Source organism: Herpailurus yagouaroundi, unplaced genomic scaffold (assembly GCF_014898765.1).
Source record: "Herpailurus yagouaroundi ecotype Mexico unplaced genomic scaffold, PumYag 29, whole genome shotgun sequence".
Taxonomy (NCBI): Eukaryota; Metazoa; Chordata; class Mammalia; order Carnivora; family Felidae; genus Herpailurus; species Herpailurus yagouaroundi.
Window position 1 is genome coordinate 121,384,038 of NW_024412377.1, and position 13,061 is coordinate 121,397,098.

Sequence of the window (13,061 nt, forward strand, 5' to 3'; positions counted from 1 at the left end):
GTTTAAATGAGAGCCATGACTCTGGAAGTGTTAAGCAGTGCTTTAAGTCACAGACTGGTCCTGATGTATTCCAAGAAAGCATAAGCCTAGGGCTGCATTTGCAAATAGCTTCCATCTTGGGGCCTGGAATGCTGTGTCAAGGAGTGTCAAGCCTAAGCCCTGGCTCCACTGGACACGGTGTGGTGACAGGTTAGCACTATGTGCCATGGACTGGATGGGTGGTGTAAAAGCACAGCAACACCTACCCACCTTGCTTTGGTTCAGCTTCCAGTGTTAAATAATGATGATAATTTACACTTGTAGCATGTTTTAGAGTTTCTAAGGAGTTCTGCAACTATTCTTTATGTTTATTCAACCTTCCTCGTATCTGAAAAACACAGTAGCTCTCAAACTTTCGGACAATGTCCCATGATAGGGAAAACGTTTTCTTACTTAACCTTTCATGAGTACATGCATACATATACACATAAATAGCAAGACACACACACACAAACCAGAAACAAAAAGTTGGGGAATAGTAAGTCTGGTGAATGTTGATATTTTCTCTTCGATCCTTTTTTTTCCTTAACTTACTATTAAAAAAAAATGAAAGCAATTTCTCATCCCCCTAATGGACCATGACTTACAATTTGAGAAGTGCTACTCTAGGGGTAGAGAAGACAAATACTATCTCAAGTTTACAAATATGGAAAAAAGGTAAAGGAGACACTAAAGCACAGTGCTTGGAATCAGATAGATACTCCCAGCTGGATGACAGCAGGAAGGTCACATGGCATCTCTAAGCCTATGTTTTCACCTGTAAAACAGAAGAAGTAATACCTACCTCATTAAGTTTTAAAGCTAATTAAGATTAGGTGAATAAATCTCTTGGCCTGCAATAATGGCTTAATAAATGACGGCTGCTATTGTTTACGGTGGTGGTCAAGGTAGTGGTGATGATAGAAGTAGCAGCACCTGCCAATTTAAAGCCACATTGGGGATACCTGGGTGGCTCAGTCAGTTAAGCATACATCTGACTCCAGCTCAGGTCATGTTCTCACAGTTCGTGGGTTTGAGCCCTGTGTCAGGCTCTGTGCTGACAGCTCAGAGCCTGCAGCCTGCTTTGGATTCTGTCTCCCTCTCTCTCTGCCCCTCCCCTGCTTGCACTCGGTCTCAAAAAATAAACAAACATTAAAAAAAAATTTTTTTTTAAAGCCATATCGGGGGTGCCTGGGTGGCTCAGTCGGTTGGGCGTCCGACTTCGGCTCAGGTCATGATCTCGTGGTTCGTGGGTTCGAGCCCCATTTTGGGCTCTGTGCTGACAGCTCAGAGCCTGGAGCCTGCTTCAGATTCTGTCTCCCTCTCTCTCTGCCCCTCCCCCACTTGCACTCTGTGTCTCTCTCTCTCTCGCAAACATAAACATTAACTAACTAACTAACTAACTAAATAAATAAATAAATTCACATTGTTTGGTGGTGTTACTTGGTATTCTGTGCAGGAACCTCTAGCGGCCTGCTTCTGTCTGGGGCAAAGAGCCCTGACTCCTGCATCTGTATTTTCAGGACTTCTATTACCCTACCTATTTGTATTTCTTATTCTTTTTTTCCCTTTCTAAAAATTATGAAATACTTCAAATCTATAGAAAAGCTCAAAACATAAAATGACTTGTATTCCATCACTTCCCTCCAAGTACCTCTGGCACAACACACTGGGAGCCTCACAGCCAAGAGCAAGCCCATCAAACTCACTCGGTCTTCAGGAGCACACTCTGCCCCTGGCCTGCCTAGCAAATCCTCGCCATCCAAAGCTCACCTCCCTGCAAAGCCTGGCTGCAGACATTCCCCTGCCCAGAGGTCTTAACTGGTAAATGGTTATGTTCATGGTAAATTCATGGGACATTTCTACTCCGACTGTTCCCCCTCTAACGAGCAACTCCAGACTGGGGACTGGATCAGGATTTGAAGGGCAACTCCTGTAGCATCCTCCGGGGCAGATAGCAGAATGTAGGCCCCAGGTTACCAATTACAAAAGTGGCTGAGTGGGCAGGCACCTAAGCTATAGTCAGTAGCACTTTTCTCTCTACCACCATCCAGGGGCAGAGAAGCTCAAAGATATGGGGCTAAGGAGGATGAGGTGGACGTGAAGTTCTTGGAACTGTACTTTTTTTGTGGTCTACAAGGCCAAGTTTAATGTCCATGGTTGTTCATGTGGCTCCTTTCAACAATTTCAAATTTACCCTTAGTATATAATGGGGAGTGGTGGGGGAATCCCCATCCCCCAGTGGCTACACGTTTTCTAGTAAGTCAGTCTGTATGTGCGTGTTGCCTGAATACCACCAGGACTTGGTAACACTGGACCCATCTGGATCGTGCTGGGGAGGCTTGTGCCAAGGAAACCCATTAGAGCCATAAATATAACTTTGCTGGGCTGTCCCAATGGCTGGCACCAGAATGAGAGTTTAAAATAAATAGTTCTGTGTACTGACTTGGGTCATGCTCACCAGCCATATTCAACATCTTTCTGGGAATGGTGGTCCAGTGAGAAGTCACATTTAAAGCTTTGAATAATTGAGTGTTTACAGTGGGTAATGATACACAGTGTGATCTTCAAGAAGACCCTTTAAGGCATGTAGGTAAGGCTACCCCTAACATTTTACAGAGGATGAAACTGAGGCACTGACAGGTTTAGTAATTTGCCTGAGGTCACAAGGCCAACCAAAGGCAGAGCCAGGAGAGGAAACCCACACTCTTTACCCTATTTTAGTATATGTGCTGTTGAAGCGAACAGCCATACTCTCTACCCTAGCACTTTGATGTTCCCACACCACTCAGGGTCAGTTCAGCCTAGGCTACAAGAGGCACAACTATTCCTCGGAAAACCCAACCAAAAATGAATACACAGAGCAGTTACGTGCTTGAACCTGTGCCGAATGAAGTGGTGGACAGAACAGAAAAATAAATAGTGCTCCTTCATTCACCACCCAAATCACTAAATTAGAAAAAAGGGAGAAACCGAGAAATCAGAACAAGGTTCATGCCTTTTCAGAGTGATACGAAATTAACCACTGTTTCTTCTCCCTTCCTGCAGTAAAACTGGCTGCATGTTTGACACTATCATGGAAATGAGGGAAGAACCCCTCAAATCTGAGAGCATCCCATTTGTAGTTGGCTGGCACGTCTAAGAGCTGCTTCCTAATGATTAAAGAGTAAACGCTTTAGGACTGAGAAAACTGAAAGAACCTGAAAAGGATAAAATCAAAGGAAGAAACTGAAAGAAAAACCAGAGGGGCTGAAAGGATTGTTTCTCGCCACCCCCGCCCCCCCTCCCCCCCCCAGACAAAAAATGACAATTATGGCCATACATCCATCAGTCCAGGCTACACTGCTTTCATCCAGGGATCTCAAAGCTCTGTGAATAACTGCCAATGTCTTCTCCACTTCTGGTGACATATATAAACCGTGCTTCAGATGGGTGCATGTCACTGCTAAGGTGTTAAGTACCACCCAATTGTATGCATGTCAACTCTAACACTCACTTGGTGCCAAAAATTCCTCAGACAAAAGGAAAAGAGTGTGCAACCAGCTCTATTTCCACTCTGATCCCTTCCAATGCAACATCACTAACTGTTTAAAAACTGCCAAGGGCTTTGGCTAATTTTAATTTTAAGATGAAAACCCTTGGCATGGCCTACAAGATCCTACAGGGTCCAGCTAACCTCTTCCAGGTCCTTCATTATGGTGATCCCCTTACCAGGGAAGCTCTGCAGCTCCTCTTGATCTGTCCTTTTCCTACTTACTACTTGCACTTTCTCAGAAAGGTCTTTCTGGACACTCTGTACCAGGCCAGGTATCTTGTTACAATGCTATTTCCTCATTTCTCTTTCCTGGCACTTACTGAATTATGTCACCATTCATGGAATTGCCATCGTCTCCCCCACTTATTCCAAGAGAACAGAGATGGTACTAATCTCCCTCAATGCCACACCCCCAGGGCCTAGGATAGAGCTTGTTCCTATCAGGTATTAAGGGGGGAAAAAAGGGCACGTGCATGCTTTGGGAGGCTAGCTTCATCTAAGGGTATCAAGGCTCAGCTGCACTAAATGTCTGGCTTAAACCTCCATGTAACCTACCGGTGCCTCAGAGTCTTTGCCAAGCTGGGGATAGCTGTTGGGGGAGTAGCCAGCACACCTCACCCTGACACTGAAGGCACGTAACAAACCACGTGGCTCTCCCTGGCCACATCGCTAATCTGCAAGGTGCAACGTCCACAACATATTCACAGGGTATCATTATCACTATTACATGCATTACCTAATGTGCATTATGCAATATACCATAAGCTCACAATATTATACCAATCTCCTTCTAATGTTCTCATTAAATATGTCTTATTAAAGACATATCATCAATGTCTTTTTCTCATCCCTTTCTGAAAACCCCTTGTACTTCCTGCCTGTCTTAGATTATATTAAAACTGTCATCAACAGTAAGAGCAACTCAGCATTTAACCTGCGTCAGGAATTAAGTACTCCATCGATGATCTCATTTGATGTTTACAATAATTCTACAAGGTAACTTCTACTACTGTCCTGCATGAAGTAGTTAATGCTCAGAAAACTCAAATTTTGTCCAGGGTCCTGTATCAAATAAGCAGTAGAGATGGAATTTGAAGGCAGGCAATCTACAGTATGATTCCAGAGCTACTGCTCTTAAATGCCCTGGTACAATGCAGTGTGTGTGTGTGTGTGTGTGTGTGTGTGTGTGTGTGTGTGTGGTATGTGCAGACATGTGTGAGATAGATTATACACAGTATATAGGCTGCCATTTTGTTCCACATCCCATTCTTCTAAAAAGCTTAACCTAAAGAGATCATGGGTAAAAGAAGAACCTGATTATTTTTAAAAGGATGTTTTGAAAGCAAACAAGAATATTACCTTCAAGTCTGCCCATCAACAGCATTAATCCCTAATTTTTTCCAATGGTAGGAAACTAATCTGGGTCATGGGAATTACTGGCCTCCTCCAGAATAGGCTGGCTTTCATTAAGAATAAGAACTGTACTTTTTTGCTAAGCTGCCTCATTTTCTGAAATTAGTCACAGTCGTTTAAACACTAACACAGGCCAACCTGAGTTCCATTTGCCCTACACTCTTTCAGCTACTTGGTATCTGAATAGTCTTATGCACAAAGAAGGCACATGCCCTCAATCTAGGGGTTGACTGATGAGTTTTCCCTTCTCTGCTCATGGCTGGTTCAGGTCCTAGCCTGTAGCTATATTCTATGACCCAGTCCACAGGCCTGGATGGAGAAAAATAGCACTCACATACAAAAAAAAAAAAAAAAAAAACCTACGAAGAAGCTGGCCCATAACATTTCTTCCTGGAAAATTACTTAACTATTTCAAATTGTTGAACAATTTGAAACATTCTTCAGTCCAATGGAATTATCATTTTCGAAGCATTTTACAGTTTCTAAAGTCCTTTCACATTCATTATCACTGATTTATTTATTTTGAAGCTTATGTTCTCCCATCTAAAGAGAGATGCCACAGCATAAATGGAGGAGGTTTAAAAGTTGCCTATAGGCATGACATGCCAACCTGACGGTACCAAGTGCTGTAAATACCTAAGTTCCTGTTGGTGGCAACACTTCCTTCAGTGGCTCAGCCTATCATCTTTAGGCCAGCACTGTCCAAAAAGGCAGGTCATGGGCTTGCAAGTTGCCTTAGGACTTCCTATCCAAGGAAGGAGGTACAAGGTGACTCAGAACAGAGGCCAATAGTGCATCGTGTGTTTTTCAACAATCAAGTATTTTCGAGGGCTTATTATGTGCCAAGGACTGCTTTAAGAGCTGGGGATAGAGCAGTGAACAAAATAGACACTCCCCAAAACTCCCTGCTCTATAAAGCTTATATTATTTTGGGGGTAGGACAGACAATAAGCAAATAAAATACACAGCAGAAAGGCAGGAATGAGGGCCTATTAGCAATTTTAGACAGGGTGGTCAGGGAAGGTGTCAGTGACAAAGAGGAATGTACAAATAACCTGAAGGAGGGAAGAAAGCAAGCTGTGCAAATCTCGCAAATCTCTGGGGAAAAAGCTACAGAGAGCAGACACTAGACACAGATGCCTCAGGCAGGAACACATGTGGCATGTTGGCACTGCCTAAGGAAAGCCAATGTGCCTGTCACTGAGTGAGAACAGGGGAAAGCACTAGGGAAAGCCAGACAGGTAATGGACCCGGGGGCAGCCAATCCTGTAGGACTTTGCAGGCCACTTTAAGAGCTTTGTTCTCTACTCAGTGACATGAAAAGCAATGAGAGAATTCTGATCAGAGGGAGAGCGTAATATTTGTCACTTCTCTCTGTAGACTCAGAAAGGTCTCAGCTACTAAGACTTAAATGCTCAAAGGCCTTGGGATGTAAGAGACAGAACAACTTTGCAAACCAGCATAAAACCTCTTCAGAGAATCCAAGACACGTAAAAACTAGAATACAGGGGCGCCTGGGTGGCGCAGTCGGTTAAGCGTCCGACTTCAACCAGGTCACGATCTCGCGGTCCGTGAGCTCGAGCCCCGCGTTGGGCTCTGGGCTGATGGCTCAGAGCCTGGAGCCTGTTTCCGATTCTGTGTCTCCCTCTCTTTCTGCCCCTCCCCCGTTCATGCTCTGTCTCTCTCTGTCCCAAAAATAAATAAACGTTGGAAAAAAAAAATTAAAAAAAAAAACAAACAAACTAGAATACAGTACTTCTATTGATTTGAGTAACTAAAACCTATCAGGCAGTGTGCATTTGCACCTACGTCTGTGTTAACGTGGAAGATCTATGAAGCTGGTCCGCATTTTTCCCTTAGTCACTGTGCTGACTTCCACCAGGAACTTGGCAGCAGAACAGAATGTTGAGGCCAACATGATTTAAAGGCCTAGAGTCATAGCCTCAAGGTGCTAGTTACCTGCTACCCGGCTAACAGTCACCCACAAACAGCACCGATATTGAACATGTTGTGTAAATATTCATAAAGCCCACTGAATTTAACCATCTTTACAATCTTTAAGTAAAATAAATAGTAGTCTTCTGAAGCCAGATCCCTCTTACTAGTCCCATTCTACAGGTCAAAGAACAGGGACAAAAGAAGCTACAGCAAAGGCTAAGGGTTGGCCCTTCACCATGTGGCTCAGCTCCAACTGTAATAGTAGCTGTGACACTAAGCAGTCAGAGCTTCTCACGTCCCATGAAATGCAAGCCTCATTTTCAGGGAAAGGACCATAATCCTTCCTGGAGGGCAAGTCAAGATTCCAAATCCACAGATGGGGCTATGGGAGAGTTGCGGAGTAAGAGATTGACAGATTGTTAGAAAGGAAAAAAAACAAAAACAAAAAAAACACAAAAAACACTCAGGCACAGTCATACATATGCCCTGGGTAATCTGTCTCCTTTCATGGAGATATTTTAAATCAAGGAAATAACCTATCTGGTTTATTTTTGAAAAGGAGGGTACTTTTACCCCAAAAAGAAAACAGACAGAAAATTGCATTCCTTGGAGCTCCTGGGTGGCTCAGTCGGTTAAGCATCTAACTTTGGCTCAGGACATAATCTTGTGGTTCACGACTTCAAGCCCTTCATGGGGGTCTGTGCTAACAGCTCAGAGCCTGGAGCCTGCTTTCGATTCTGTGTCTTCTCCCTCTGCCACTCCCCCACTGGTTCTCTCTCTCTGTCTCTCTCTCTCTCTCTCAATAATAAATATTTTTTAAAAAATTTTAAAAAGAAAAAAAAAAGAAAATTGCATTCTTTACCATGAGTCTGAAACAAATTCAGAGGCTGAGGTTGAAAAAAGTAGCTTTATTTCAAGGGCCAAGGAACCAAAATGACTAAAATTTAAAGCTGACATGCGATCACAGAACTTTTGAATTACATGTGGATATTCAACTAAGAAAAAAATTATTTCAAGGTGTCCTGAAGAGTTCATGGCTCTTTATGTGCAGGAACTGACAAGCCATGGGAAAATTCTGGAAATCAATTAGTACTAACAGTGAAAGAAGAAGTCCCAGATCTCTAACACCAAATGAAGAGTCATTTGAAGAGAACATCGACATTCTCTGTGTTCAAATGTCTGATGCTAAAGAACAGAATTGTTTAAAAGACAACATCCTTTTTATAGACCCTAAAAGCTAGAAAACAAAATCTGAGTGGATTACCCCTTCTTACGCCTCCCCACTCCTGAAGCTTGGTGCCAACCCATCCTAGCTCCTTGTTACACTAAACTGTTATGTCCAAAATTTCCGTATGAGCTCAAGCCTAAGGGGAAATGTAGCTCATCTTACTTATTTATACGTATAAAATAATTGTGTTTATACATAGTGGTACATGTTAGAATAAGACTGAACACACAGACCCTTCTGTTATATTCTCTGCCTTCATCACAAAAATAGATTCATCAGGGAATTATGCCAATAGAATTCTTACTTCAGTGTAAGTCTGGCAAAATCTGATTTGTCCTCCTCGTAGGCAGCACAAAACTGGAGACTCCTTGAATTCTGCTACTTTGGAAGCAAAATATAAAACAAAGTGCAGGGTCAAACAGGAACTGGCGATCCACTGTGAGAAACCCAACCTGTTCATTAGGTAGAGAACAGGAGGGGTATCTGGTCACACAGACCCCGAATGATTTAAACCATGGAGGTGAGATCTGGGCTCCTGATCTGCCCCTCGTTTAGGCTCTCACAGAGTGTCATTCACAAAGCCCAAATCCAATACTTTTCAATGGATAAGTCAAAGTGTTTAATGACCAAGTTCTGGAATGCTTTCATTTGAGCAGGCAGCGCAGCCTGACACCTTAGCTGTTGTCCCCTTGCCTTCTTGGGCTCCTCTGGACAGGTGGGTTAAGAATGCCAGGCTGATGACAGTAGAGACAGGGAAGAGAACAGCAGTGTGGGCTAAAGAATCACTTTAAGGACACCATGGTGCACATTTCCCAGTGGAAAAGCCATCAATAGTTCACTTTAGCAAACCAGTCTGGATCGCGTATAAATCCACAGAGATGAAAATACTTAATGAACATCAGATCCTCAAGTAACTCCAAAGTCCTCAGTGTAGCCTATATGACTTGACCCCGCCTACCTCTCCAAACTGCCATCCTGGATTTCTGCGTTCACCCACAGCTCCCGACTACCCTGGCCTTTTGCATGTTCCCTAATGTACCATGTTTGGTCCTCCCCAACACAGACTGAACACCTACGAGATGCCATGCCGTCTTCTAGGCATTGGGATACAGCAGTGAACCCAATAGCCAAGATTCATCCTTCAATATACTGGCATGACAGTCCCATTACGAAGATAGAAAATACACAAAACACAGTAAGAATGTCAGGCTGAGAAAGTGTAAGATGAAATTAAATAGGAGCGTGTGATAAAAACTGGTGAGAAGGACTAACTTAGGTAGGCTGGGCAAGGCCTCTAAGGGGAGACATGTGAGCTGAGCTCTGTCAATGCAGAGAGTAGAGTCTAGAAGTCCACAAATTAGAACACTACAAATCATATACACAAATGCATGGGCAATTAAGAAGTCCAATCTTCAACCACAGACATTAGTGTTGCCTGCCTCAGATCTCTTTAAGAGTTGCATTCAAGAGGAGTTTGAACAGGCATGCTGAAGTCTGTGTCAAGAGTTGTTTAGCACAATGGAAAGCACCAGAATCCTTGCCACCTCTGGGTTTTCCCACCTAATACTGAGAATGCCCTGTGGCTTCTGGCTGCTCCTCCCACTCATCCATCTCTGTTGCCCCAACCCAGTTAGGAAGAGACTCCTCCAGTGAATGTCACTAATAGATCTACTGCTCAGTCTTGCAAACGGAAGGCCACCTTCCTAAAATTTACATAGCAGGAGATAACTATACCACAATCCCGTTGACATGTGCCAGCATTTGGTTGGGTTATGTAAAAAGCTAGGTAATCATTAAACAGGGCAGGAAACAAACAAAAGAGTAATCCTTTAAAAATATCATTTGTGTTTGGAAAACTTGAGGGGGAGAAGAGAGCAAGGTTCAGGAAGGCCTGCTACTCTATGAAAGGCCAGGGTTCAGAGTTCACTATAAAAATGTCAGAAAAATCACTTAATACTTTCACTCACCTGAACGAGTCTTCCACATGAGTTGGTATTACAAGATAAAAAACTGGGACTTAAAGAAAAAAGTACTAAGTGGCTCCAAGAAAGTCTGTCTCATAAAGCCTTGGCGCAGGTGAAAGTTCTGCAGACTCCTGACCCACGGAGGACAGGATGCCTGTAGCTGTACCTGGGGCACCAGATGGGACTGCATGTGGCCATGAGTCAGGGGCATGAACCACACTGGTCAGTCCAACACAGACAGCATTTGTGGACACGCTAATCTATGTGACTCCCACAAGAACCACGGCAGTGCAAGGCTGTGATACGTGGCCACACACACTCACACAACCCCCCAGCTGGATGGTACACTCCTTTACACATGTACACACCCATGCATGTCTCCCTTGCCCCTGGGACACACATAGGGGTAAACTTATGAAACAAAATGTCTATCTTCCTTAAGATAGAATCAGTAAATGTCATTGGATGTCACTTTGCCCCTTAGAGCAGTGGCCATTTTTAAATAGCGGTCCTTTCTTTTTTCTCTTAATGCTATAATTAGGGAGAAAAGCCCAAGCTTTTTATTTTCTGGTGTTACAATTCCAAGTGTTCATTGTAGGATAACTGAAAAAGATAGAAAAGCACAAAGAAAACAAAAATCACCCATAATCCAACAGTCAGAAATAATTAAATTTCATTTAAAATTTTAAGGTATAGATATTTTGTCCTTTGCTTTCCTCAGGCACACACACACTTAGAAATACACACACACACACACGTATTTTAAACAACCTAGATCATACTGCATGCACATAGCCTTATGACCTGTTTTTACTGCCTTACTATAAACTTTTCAAATATCATTCATTACCTTGTCCAACATATTTATGGTTATATAGTATTCTATTGTATGGATAATACATTCAAGAAGGTCTCTATTATTGGACATTCAGATTGTTTTTGATGTGTTGTTTCCAGTAACACCACAATAAACCTATATGCACATAAATGGTTTTGTACATCTTTCTTTCTCTGAAATAAATTCACAGAAATTGAATTTCTGGATGAAAGGGTATAAAAGATTTTAATACATATTTCCAAACTGTCACCTAGGAGACCTTTATCAATTTACATTCTCACCTAGAACGTTTCAGCATGCCTGTTTCTCTAGGCCCTAAGGCACTATTATTTTGAAATTTTTAATAAGTAGTGAATAGTATTACACCTATCTAGTTTTCAATTCTATTTTTTGATTAATGATATTGACCGTTTTCTAAATGTTTATTGATCCAATGACTTTATTAAGGGCCCAGACATAACAATCAGTCTCCAGCCAAGCAGACCAAAAGTTAACAGGTAAGTAATAAGACATACCCAGCAAAATGGCCTTACTTCTATAATTTTACAGATAAATATAGTTCTACGTCTATTAAGATGTTCCTGTATTTATAATTCAGGTATCTTTCATGAAATCTAATGAGGATGAAAAACTACTATTGAGATATCAAACCCCTCTCTATGAATCTGGGCAAGGTTCAATTTCACTGGCTCAGTATTTGGTACAGGATTGTACTGGGGTCTACTACAGAACCACAAATAAAGACGTCTGGCAGGGAAATGATGCCATCCCCTCACCTTGTTTGTAAGCTCCGTGAAGGTAAACCCCCCATCTGTCTTGTTTATACATATCAATGTATGCCCAGAACCTGGCAGGACAGGTGCTTAATAAATTTTGTTAGAACTATTTTCAGACTGGTGGCCAAAGGACTTGAAGGGACCTGAGCTTCAGAGTATGTGTCCCACTAATTTCAAAATAAACCACTCATCCAAGCGAGTGCCGTGGCACTTGGGAGGCACTTGTGGCTGCCACCGAGGCCAAGCAAGAATCCTAGTACTTCCTCAATCTACTTCACATGGATGCTCTAAGGACAAGGCAAGGAAGAGGGTGAAAAAGGCTCTGAAGACTATCCAGTGCTGCGCACAGCAGGGAGGATGGTGGTGATGATGATGACAGTGAGGAGGTGGAGGAGGAAAAATTTAAACAGAAGGCTCAGCGAGCCAGGAATGATGAGGAGACGCAGAGAATGGTATCAGTAAAGCAGGCTGCGGTAAGAAATTAAGCTTTCAGCTCTGGTGTTCCTGGGTGTGTGATGCAAGAGGCACAGTGTAACCGGGCCACCAAGTCCTAAAAAACAACTTTAAATTAAAGACCATGGTTGTTGAGCTCTTATTTATGATTCAAGAGGTCTTTACAGATTTTTCTGTCCTGAGTGTTCCATAGCTTCTCTGGGACGTGCGTTTGTATGGACTTAGTTTTGCTTCTCCTTTTGCAAGGCGCTCTGACTACTGAATCTGTTTCAGAGACAGCAGGAAGTTAGTGATTAGCAGAACTAAGCATCACTGGGCAAGATTTATCAGGCTCAGCATTCTGAGCTGGGAGAGAACAGAATCCCTATGAAAAGGACTCACTCTATGCAAGAGTCAAAAAATAAATACACAACTTTTTGAGCATCTGGGGGCCAATAATGAGGTCCTTGGTGAAGGTGAACCTCTGAAAAGCAGAGTTTCTAGGTGTGGCGTTTCTAGGAAGATCTGACAGGAGAGACTCACGCTCTGAAAATCCCCAATCGAGCAGACTGGCATTTGCAAGGAAGGAACCCCAGGCCTGAGGTGCATCAAGATGAGAGAACGGGGTGGATGAAGAAGGCTTGCCCGTGCCTGCACCAAGGGCAGAGCAGGCTCCGCACCCAGGAGCCTACTAGACCTTAGTTCTCGGTTACGGACACAGCAGGGGCTTAGAGGCCAGTGCCTAACTTATGGCCCTGCTCACTGCTCTCTATGCCACTCAAAAGCAAAACAGAACACCAACCTACCCATCTATACATAACACACAGTCTTAATTATGAAAAATGGCAGTAATTACTAGGGAAAGGAAAGCCTGCTGGAGGCTACTGCCGCCCCCACGTGCTGCTCCACACTCTACAGA

General features: G+C 43.0%; 1 protein-coding gene and 1 long non-coding RNA gene across 5 annotated transcripts in view; one reads left to right on the forward strand and one right to left on the reverse strand.

The window, feature by feature from the left end:
* Positions 1-13,061, reverse strand: part of ARHGAP26 (Rho GTPase activating protein 26) — a 427,067-nt gene that overhangs the window by 108,139 nt on the left and 305,867 nt on the right. The gene's annotated exons all lie outside the window — the stretch shown is intronic.
* The window catches only part of LOC121016398 (uncharacterized), a 30,055-nt gene continuing 28,223 nt past the window's right edge, over positions 11,230-13,061 (forward strand). The window contains exon 1 of the long non-coding RNA XR_005784261.1: positions 11,230-11,431. This is a non-coding gene — a long non-coding RNA (uncharacterized LOC121016398). The remainder of the gene's footprint in view (positions 11,432-13,061) is intronic.